Source organism: Halichoeres trimaculatus, unplaced genomic scaffold, assembly GCF_033239565.1.
Source record: "Halichoeres trimaculatus isolate MK-OKI-2021-1 unplaced genomic scaffold, fHalTri1.1 fHalTri1_scaffold_19, whole genome shotgun sequence".
In the NCBI taxonomy this organism is placed as follows: Eukaryota; Metazoa; Chordata; class Actinopteri; order Labriformes; family Labridae; genus Halichoeres; species Halichoeres trimaculatus.
Window position 1 is genome coordinate 28,862,216 of NW_027437197.1, and position 10,241 is coordinate 28,872,456.

General features: G+C 43.5%; 1 long non-coding RNA gene across 1 annotated transcript; it reads right to left on the minus strand.

Annotated features, from left to right (window-relative positions):
* Positions 1-656: 656 nt before the first annotated feature.
* On the minus strand, positions 657-8,244 carry LOC141808711 (uncharacterized). The gene is made up of 3 exons (XR_012599917.1): positions 8,113-8,244; positions 6,828-6,988; positions 657-723 (listed from the first exon to the last, which is right to left on the minus strand). It is a non-coding gene; the product is annotated as an uncharacterized LOC141808711 (long non-coding RNA).
* Positions 8,245-10,241: the final 1,997 nt, after the last annotated feature.

The window sequence follows — 10,241 nt, forward strand, 5'->3', positions numbered from 1 at the left end:
GGGGACTGGTCAAAGACACGCACACAAGGAATGGATTTGTTCATGTCTGTAAAGAATCATGGGACAGCTTAGAGCCTGAACAAAGAGACAACAACTTGAAATGATAGATTCTACATGAGGAAGATCTGGAGAAAGACTCTGCTGCTCCACAAATGAAGCAGCTGTCTGTTTCCTCCTCTCAGTCAGAAAGCTTTCTGTTAATATTGATGTTAGTTGAGCTGAATCTCATCTCTGAAGCACTCGTGGACTTTTCCTGCTTGGTCCCTGCAGTCCTCACCCAGGCTTTGGTCTTTATCTGCCTCTTGGTCCTGGGACACATGGTCCTTTTCCATCAGGTACATCATCAAAATGGTCTCCAAGAGGCTCAGCATCATCAGAGTAAAAACCCCGATACAGTAGACGGCTGAAAGAAGAAAGCAGTGACAGAAAGAGCAAAGCAATCAGTGGGCTCACAGTGAGTTAGTAGGTGCTGCTAAAGATCCATCAGTTAGTGCAGGACTCTGAGCTCCTTTACCTATGAGTGGGATCCTGTCTGAAGAAGAAGGCAGAATATCATTCAGAATCAGCTGCATCACTGTGACAGCCAGCAGCACAGTCACCTTGAAGCTCAGCTTCTCACCTCCACTTTCTGAGATCAGGAAGGAGGCCAAGTCCAGACAGGAAGAACAGGACGGGGACTATGAAGTTGGCCACATAGAGGACTGAACGCCTCTTTATGGTCATCTGTAAAATCATGGTTAAGATCAGGTTGGTCTTTTTGTTCCAACACTTCAGTTAAGAAAGCTGAACAGTCTTTGTGATGTGACGTCCAAGGCCTGTTGTGTGTGTCCAGCCCTCCTCTCCTGCTGCTGGAGTTTGCTGCCTTGTTGCAGGTAGCTGTGGGAGGAGTTTAACCTGGAAGAGAATGGGTTCCTGATGCAGCACACCTGAGGCTGGGCTCAGGAGGTTTTAAAAGCTAAGGTGCCCTTCAATAGCTCTTTTCCCTGACCTGCAGACTGCCTTCACCTGTGTTTGTATTTTCTGTTACAGGTTTTGATCTACTTTGGAATACACGCCCACACACTCACTCAACACTGCACACACGCACTGATTCTACATATACTGATAGTCATCTCTTGGTAATTTATTTATCTTATTAAAGAATTTTTGCAAATCATTACAGACTATGTGTGGTCTCCCTCTTTTGTCACACTCTTTTTGAGTCAGGTTTGTGACATTGCCCATTGTATATCAATGAGCTGTTCAATCAGCAGGTTAGCATCATACGGTTATCATAGAGGCCAAGGCTCATACTAAGTGTGACGTCAAAAATAGTATGTAGTGCGTTCACATTAAATAGTATGAAAAGATTGTGTGCGAGAAATACAATTTTACAATCGGTAAAAATTTTAAGTATGGGAGGTGGGCATACTAGTCGCACTGACACGCCCCATAATGCATTGCGAGCCCCATATTTATAAACGTAAATTCAGAATGAGATGACAAGATGAGAAGCAACTAAAATGGGCTTAGCTCTACAGGGAAACCTAAACGTAAGTACAAAGAAATAAAGTGCCTGAGGCGATGGACGGATCGTCTTCAGTGTCTGCGAGCAGTAAACATTTTTTTTAATTTTTTGAAGAGTGATGAATTCGTCTTGAGACCGGTATTAGCTAAAAATCATCCACTAGCGAACTTCCCGTTTTCAAAATAAAAGCACCCGTTTTTCTCCTTTAAGTTCTTTAACGCTTTTGGCTGGGTGACCGTGAGAGGGAAACATAGCCGCAAGCATAAAAATCGCACGCCGGACAACCGTAACGTTCACATTTCCAATAAATATGCCCCTCTTAGCAACACACCTGCTAAGAAACTCAACACTCTAGTGATTGGTGACTCGGTAGTACGGAATGTGAAATTAGCGACGCCAGACACCATAGTTCAGTGCCTCCCGGGAGCCAGAGCGGGCGACATTGAGGGCAACTTAAAACTGCTGGCAAAGGATAAACGTAGATTTCGTAAGATAGTTATACATGTCGGCGTTAATGACTCCCGACGTCGCCAGTCGGAAGTCACAAAGATTAATGTGGAGTCGGTGTGTGCTTTGGCCAAAACTATGTCTGGCTCCGTAATTTTCTCTGGCCCCCTGCCAAACAGGGCAAATGATGAGATGTTTAGCCGTATCTCCTCATTCAACTGCTGGCTGTCGAACTGGTGTCCAGATAATGGCGTGGGTTTTATTGGCAACTGGCGATCCTTCTGGGGCAAGCCTGGTCTAATTAGCCTGAGATGGCGTTCATCCCACTCTGGATGGCGCAGCTCGTTTAACTAGAAATCTGGCTGATTTTATTAGTTTACCCATCTGACAACTCAGAGTGGAGACTAGGCAGCAGAGCAACAGTCCTATACGCTCCTCTGCGTTTCCCTTAGTGCAGTTTCCCAGCCACTCCTGTTGTAACATAGAGACTGTGTCGGTTCCCCGACCAAGACCCTTTTTCTATAACAATAAAAATAACAATAATAACAATTATTATTATAACAACAATAATAATGATAATAATAATAATAATAATAATAATAATAATAATAATAATAAAGGAGTGAATTATGATAATCTTATAAAAATTAAAACTTCCGGTGCGGATGAACCTCATGACGTTAAAGTCAAATGTGGTTTGTTAAATATTAGATCTTTATCATCTAAAGCTGTGCTAGTTAATGAACTTATATCAGATTATCACATTGATTTACTTGCTCTGACTGAAACCTGGCTGTGTGAGGGCGAATATGTTAGTTTAAACGAGTCCACGCCTCCCAGTCACCTTAATACTCATAACCCTTGAGACACAGGCCGTGGGGGGGGAGTGGCAGCTATCTTTAACTCTAGCTTTAATATTAGCACTAGACCTAAACTAGGCATTAGCTCTTTTTATAAGTCTTTTTCTCAGTTTCTTGCATCCAGCTGTAAAAACCGCGCAACCGTTTTTGTTTGTTATCGTCTACCGGCCTCCTGGCACGTACTCTCAATTTCTCTCCGACTTTTCAGAGTTTCTTTCTAATATCGTTCTTCTTTTGGATAAAATTATCATTGTCGGTGACTTTAATATTCATGTGGACGTCGTTGACAATAGTCTTTGTATTGCCTTCATGTCTTTACTGGATTCTTTTGGTTTCACACAGTATGTGAACCATCCTACTCATCGCTTTAACCACACCTTGGATCTTGTTCTTGCTTATGGCGTGGAACCTGTCAACTTGGCTGTCTTACCGCAGAATCCTCTTCTGTCGGATCATTTCTTCATTACTTTTGAATTCTTGCTGTCGGATTTCTCACCTGCGAACAAAATCATCTTGTCCAGGAACTTGTCTGACAGAGCTGTAGACATTTTCAAGGAAGCTATTCCTGCTGCCTTGAATTCTTGCTCTACTTTTGCAGAGAGCTCTTGTGCTCCCTCTCAGCTTGATCAGCTTGTTGCGGATACCACGGGTTCTCTTCAAGCCGTCCTCGATTCAATTGCTCCGCTCAGACAGAGGACTCTCAGACGACATCGTTCCGCTCCGTGGTACAACGCTCAAACTCGTGAGCTCAAACAAAAATCGAGGACATTAGAAAGAATATGGCATTCGACTAAAACAAACGAATCCTGCTCGCGTTGGAAAAATAGTCTAAATGAATATAGAAAGGCTTTGCGACTGGCATGTGCAACTTACTACTCGACTCTTATAGAAGAGAATAAAAACAATCCTAGATTCCTTTTCAGCACTGTAGCCAGGCTGACAAACAGTCATAGCTCTACTGAGCCATGCATTCCTCTATCGCTTAGCAGTGAGGACTTTATGAGCTTTTTTAACAATAAGATATTAAAGATTAGAGATAAAATTAGTAACGTGTTACATGCAACCGCGATAGAACCTTCGATCGATGGCGAATTTGCGGAAACGTCGCTTAGAGCGAATACACTCCTGGACTGCTTCTTGCCTGTGGACTTGTCAGAGCTGGATTCAACTGTCTCTTCAGCCAAACCATCAACTTGTCTTTTGGATCCCATCCCAGCTTGGCTGCTGAAGGAAGTCTTTCCCTTGGTCGGATCTTCTTTACTAAGGATGATTAATGCGTCTTTACTGTCGGGCTACGTGCCCCAACTTTTTAAAGTTGCTGTTATTAAGCCTCTTCTTAAAAAGCCTACACTTGATTCAGGCTCTTTTGTCAACTACAGACCGATATCTAACCTCTCTTTCGTTTCTTGGAGAAAGTTGTTGCGAATCAGCTCTGTGATTTTCTTCATAGCAACAGTCTCTTTGAGGTCTTTCAGTCTGGGTTCAGAGCCCACTACAGCACTGAGACTGCGCTGCTGAAAGTAACCAGCGATCTACTTTTGGCTTCGGACAGTGGTCTTCTTTCTGTGCTTGTCTTGCTTGATCTTAGTGCCGCTTTTGACACTATTGATCATTGCATTCTTCTGCGGAGATTAGAGAGTCTTCTTGGTATCTCAGGAACCGCTTTAGCCTGGCTTCGATCGTATCTTTCGGATCGACATCAGTTTGTTCATGTGAACGTCTCTTCTTCGCACACCAGGGTGCAATATGGAGTTCCTCAAGGTTCAGTGCTCGTACCGATTCTTTTCATCTTGTATATGCTTCCTCTCGGCACTATATTGAGGAAACACTCCATAAACTTTCACTGCTGTGCAGATGACACTCAGCTTTACCTGTCAATGAAGCCTGAAGAAACCAACCGCTTATCTAAACTTGAAGCATGCCTCAAAGACGCAAGGTCCTGGATGAGCAGAAACTTCTTACTGCTGAACTCAGAGAAGACTGAAGTCATTGTTCTTGGACCTAAACATCTCAGAGAAGCTTTCTTGAACAACATCGCCGCCTCTGACGACATCAGCTTGGTTTCCAGCACCACTGTCAGGAACCTGGGAGTTCTTTTGGATCAGGACCTGTCCTTTAACTCTCACATCCAACAGGTCTCAAGGACGGCATTTTTTCATCTTCGCAATATCAAGAGAATTAGACACATCTTGTCTCGGAGCGATGCTGAGAAACTAGTCCATGCTTTCGTTTCTTCTAGGCTGGACTACTGTAACTCTCTTTCATCCAGCTGTCCTAATAAGTCTATTAGGACTCTTCAGCTGGTTCAGAATGCTGCCGCTCGGGTACTGACTTGGACTGGGAGGAGAGAGCACATCTCTCCAGTGTTAGCGTCTCTACACTGGTTACCTGTAAAATCTAGGATAGAGTATAAAATTCTTCTTTTGACTTACAAAGCGCTCAATGGCATCGGGCCATCGTATCTTAAAGACTTAATCGTTCCGTATACTCCGTCTTGGTCTTTGCATTCTCAACATGCAGGTCTGCTCGTTGTACCTAGGGTCTCAAAAAGTAGTATGGGAGGTCGAGCCTTTAGTTATCAGGCTCCTCTTCTTTGGAATAACTTACCGGTTGAGGTCCGGGGAGCAGACACGGTCTCAACCTTTAAGTGTAGACTTAAAACTTTCCTTTTTTATAAAGCTTACAGTTAGAGCTGGATCAGATCTGAACCAGCTCTTAGTCATGCTGCTATAGGTTTAGACTGCTGGGGGGAACTGACACACAGGGCTCCTGTTTCCCTCTCTATCTGTCAGTCTAACTTCTAGTCTTACTGTCCTGTTATAGTTACTGACCATACACCTCTCTGAGAGGATCTGAGTTTGTCTTGTAGGTTCCTGGGGATCGGTGAAGTAGATGGCCTGCTGCTGTGCTCCTGTCCGACACCAGCTGCTACTGCTTTGGATTGTTGCTGGGAGTGGCCTGCTGGTTTCTCCTTAACTGTTGCCACAGCGCCAAACTTCAGACTGCGTCTGTCTCTCTCTCTCTCCCTTTCTGTGTGTGTGTGTGTGTGTGTGTGTGTGTGTGTGTGTGTGTGTGTGTGTGTGTGTGTGTGTATGTGTGTGTCTGTGTGCGTATGTGTGTATCCCACCCTGTAAATGTTTTTGTAAAGTGTCTTGAAATAACATTTGTTATGATTTGGCGCTATAAAAATAAAGATTGATTGATTGATTGATTGATTTTGTAAATTTGGCTCTTGTTTTGGAGCGGACCGGAAGACTGTCTGTGTCTTCGATAGCATATTGGCGCTCTTAACAGAATGTCCGAAATGTCGAAATTAAATTTGTATCCGTGTGTTTTGTGGCCCAAATGACCACATTTTGGTATTCTACGTGAGGACTTTCTCGCCTAAAATGTTCTTAAAACTTTCAAATATGGCGAATCAACTGAGATATTTGATAGCCTGGTGTGCTTCCATAGACTTATGTGTGCTTCTAATTTTTGTCGTCGGAGGTTTTGAAATGCATCATGGGAAACCGAGTAGTATACTACAGTGTAAACGGTTGGCACTCTAATCATACTTATAGTATGTAGTATACAGTATATACACAACGACCATGTAGTGTGTAGTATGTTAGTATGCCATTTCGGACATAGCCCAAGTCTTTGTTTAATGCTCACTGTTTCTCTCTTTATAGACTGAACTGCACTCAACTCAGTAAGCAGTGGGGACAGTTTGGCCATTTCAAAGCAACATCAGTGTTTGGAACCAAACTAGTGGAAAGAAGAAAAACTGGAGCTGTCCAGGATGAGGGGAGCTGAACAGGTGTGTGTTTATCCAAACAAGCTAATGCTCTGCAGCAGTCCATGTTGTTCAATCAATAGAATCAACATGTGAATAGAGTCCGGCCTGTTTGGAAGAGATGGACCAATGGGCTCTGTGTGTGTGTGTGTGTGTGTGTGTGTGTGTGTGTGCGCGCGCGCGCGCCTGTGTGTGTGTGTGTGCGTGGGTACAGACCTCTACTGTTGGTACTCACTGTGTAATCCAGCACGCTTAAGAAGAAGCCAAAATTGTAGACCTCTGAGGTATCCACCGTTACATCCATGAGAAGCCACTCTGACTCAGTCTTCATGTAATAACCAGTAAACGATAATATGTCATTATTGGTTAAAGCTGAAAGAAGCTTCATTTGCCGTGCTGATGATGGAGAAAGAGAGAAAAGTGTGAGACTTTCCTTCCAGTTTTAACAAAGACAAGGTTTCTGGTCTTGGTGCCATGAAGTCCTGTACTAGGGGACTCAAGACCCATTGACCTTGGTGAACTGTTCTAGACTTGCTCATTTCAGTCACTTTTTTCCAGGGGGAAGAAATGAAAGCAGCTGGACAGGCAATGTGCCAGCTTTGTGTGATGGAGGCCAGGTGGACACTGACAGGGTTAGCAAGTTTTCTTTTACACTCACTGGCCACTTTATTGGCTACACTTTGCTGGTACCAGGTTGGACCCCCCTTTGCCTTCACAACTGCCTCAAGGTTGGACGTGTTGTGCATTCAGAGACGCTCTTCTGCAGACCTAGGTTGTAACCAGTGGTTATTTGAGTTACTGTTGCCTTTCTATCAGCTCCAACCTGTCTGGCTATTCTCCTCTGACCTCTTGCATCAACAAGGCATTTCATCCACAGAACTGCTGCTCACTGGATATTTTCTCTTTTTGGGACCATTCTCTGTAAATGCTAGAGATGGTTGTGCGTGAAAATCCCAGTAGATCAGTAGTTTCTGAAATACTCAGACCAGCCCATCTGGCACTAACAACCATACCATGTTCAAAATCAATTAAATCACCTTTCTTCCCCATTCTGATGCTCGCTTTGAAATGCAGCAGATCCTCATGACCATGTCTACATGCTTTGATGCATTGAGTTGCTGCCATGTGATTGGCCGATTATAAATTTGTGTAAGCGAGCAGTTGGACAGGTGTGCCTAATAAAGTGGCCGGCAAGTGTGTATATGAATCATAAACAGCCAGAACATGAAAGTTAATCCTACTCTACCCTTAAAGATAAAACAAACAATAAATAACTTAATGTCAAATAATAATGTTGATGAAAAGATGAAAATATCTCCAACTCTATAATGAATGAAAGAAATGTGTTTTCTACACGTCCAAAGGTTCCACACAGTCGTAATTAGGCTCAAACAAACAGCTTGTTGTAATAAATAGTAGACATGAGAAAAAAAAAGGTCAAATGTGGAGCATGTTTGGTCCCTGATCCCAAGAATCAGAGATTTAATGTTAAAAACACAAACATTCAGAGTTATACTCACACGGATGTTGGATTGACTTGAAGGTTAAGTTGCAGATCTGAGTGTCAAAGGGAAATCTGTGGAAATCCATCTTACAGGTGCTGACCAGCACCATGCCACTCTTTTGATGTATCCATCCATCATACCTTATCGTGAGATACTGAGTGTTAAAGAGCTTATCTTTGTTTGTTCTGAAAGAGAAAAAAAGCAAGTGACTCTAAAAGTGTGCCGTGGATTCAAACTGATGACTCATTTGATGAAAAAGTCTCATTGTGTTTTTGTTTGACATGAAGGCTAACTGTCAGGATTCAAAAAAAGGACTCAGGCGCAGAGAAAAACCAGGACAAAAAACGGAATCCAAGCAAAAGTTCTTTACTTAATAACTCAAGAAAACTCCTAACAAGGTCTGTTCCAAAATTCCAAACAAGGTCATTCCAAACAAGAAGTTCAACAGGCTTCAGAATAAAACAGTCTTCGGAGTACAACAAAACCCCAAAAAGACAAACAAAACTCTTAGGCTAAATGGCGTGACCCAATGATGCAACTCAGACAATCTGACAGAAAGCTGGAGAACAGACATGGCATATATACCCAGGTGAGGCTGATACTCTCTCAGTCACAGGTGAGTGATGTCAAAGGGCGGGAAAAGAACAAAGACAGGAAGTAAAACCACACATCACACAAAGCAACAGGATTTACAAAATAAAACAGGAATTGAACACAAAATACACTAATGATGAAGAGAACATTACAGCCAACAGTTTGAACAGACAGATACCCAAGTGTGTATTGGGATAAACATTTCAACTTTCTCATAATAGGCTAGGCACTACCCAAGTAGCTGCCTGTTGCAGCAGCTCTCTCGTCTTTGTCTGTTTCTTGTCATTTTTTTCGTCTCTTTTTCGTAATCTTTGTATTTGGAGTGGATCATCACTTTGTATGGTTCATTGTCGGTCACAGACACCAAACTTTTTGTGGCTTCGGCGATATTTTTGACTACTTTTCTCCTGTGTTTGTCTGGAGATCCTACATGTAACCATGGCTGCATTGTTTACATGCGAACTCAGCTGTTAGCAGCCTGTAGCATGCCAATGCTAACTGGTGTAGGGCTTGATGATTTCCCTCGAGCTGAGGAGGAGGAGGTGAGGACGAAGTGCCGGTTCTCGGGTGTGAGCTGGGAGATGACAACGTGGACCTGTCCTCCCATCCATCGTTGTTGGGAACGTGGGATCCAGCCCCGGGGGATGGACGAGCTAGCCGTGCTAACCCAGCGGCATCGTGCTGTTCACGGACGTGGCTGACGGAGCTGACATCGGACGCCAGCGACACATCGGAGGAGCTTCGCCTGCTGTGAGCAGACAGGATCCAGGAGACAGAGACTGAACAGACTGCTGGGGAGGCTCAGTCCTGGACCCTGTAGAGGTGGAGACTGGCTGGAGAGTGGTGGACGAGTGGTGGACGGGAAGTCGTCATCTATTTTCTTGTGGACCTTTTTGCACTTTCTATACTCTTTCTTACTTTTGTTTTCTTAAATGCTGCGGTGACTCCTGAATTACCCCTCGGGGATAAAAAAAGTATTTTCTATTCTATAATATGAGTCAAATTAAGCTCTAAGCTTATCTCTGTGACAAAACAATAAAAACACTTTGACTGCACAGACTGAGCCCTAACACCTCAGACAGCAGCATGGACACATGGAGAGAGGACAGGTGCAGAAGGACTTGGTACAGATCTGTGTCCTAGTAAACTCTGGATGTGGCTTAAAGTATTACCAGTCTGTCATCCAGATAAGATCTCCCTACAAGTTCAAAGGGGGACCTTTATGATAATAATAATAACAATCAACTTTATTTGTATAGCACTTTTCAAAAAAAGTTACATAGTGCTTTACATCATAAAAGCAACCAGTAAAAATAAAGAAATGTGAGGAAAAATATTAAAATACATAAAAGACTAATGCCCCGGCCACACCAAACGCGAACACGCGAATTTACTTGCGCGAATCGCCTTTCACGCACCGCGTGAACGCCTGAGTCTCGCCGCTGGACTTTTCTGACAAGCTGAGGGGCGAACGTGCGTTAGCGCGGTACTGCGCATGCGGAGTAGAGAGCTCGTTCATTTAAAGACCGAAAGTCCAAAAGAGCAGCTGA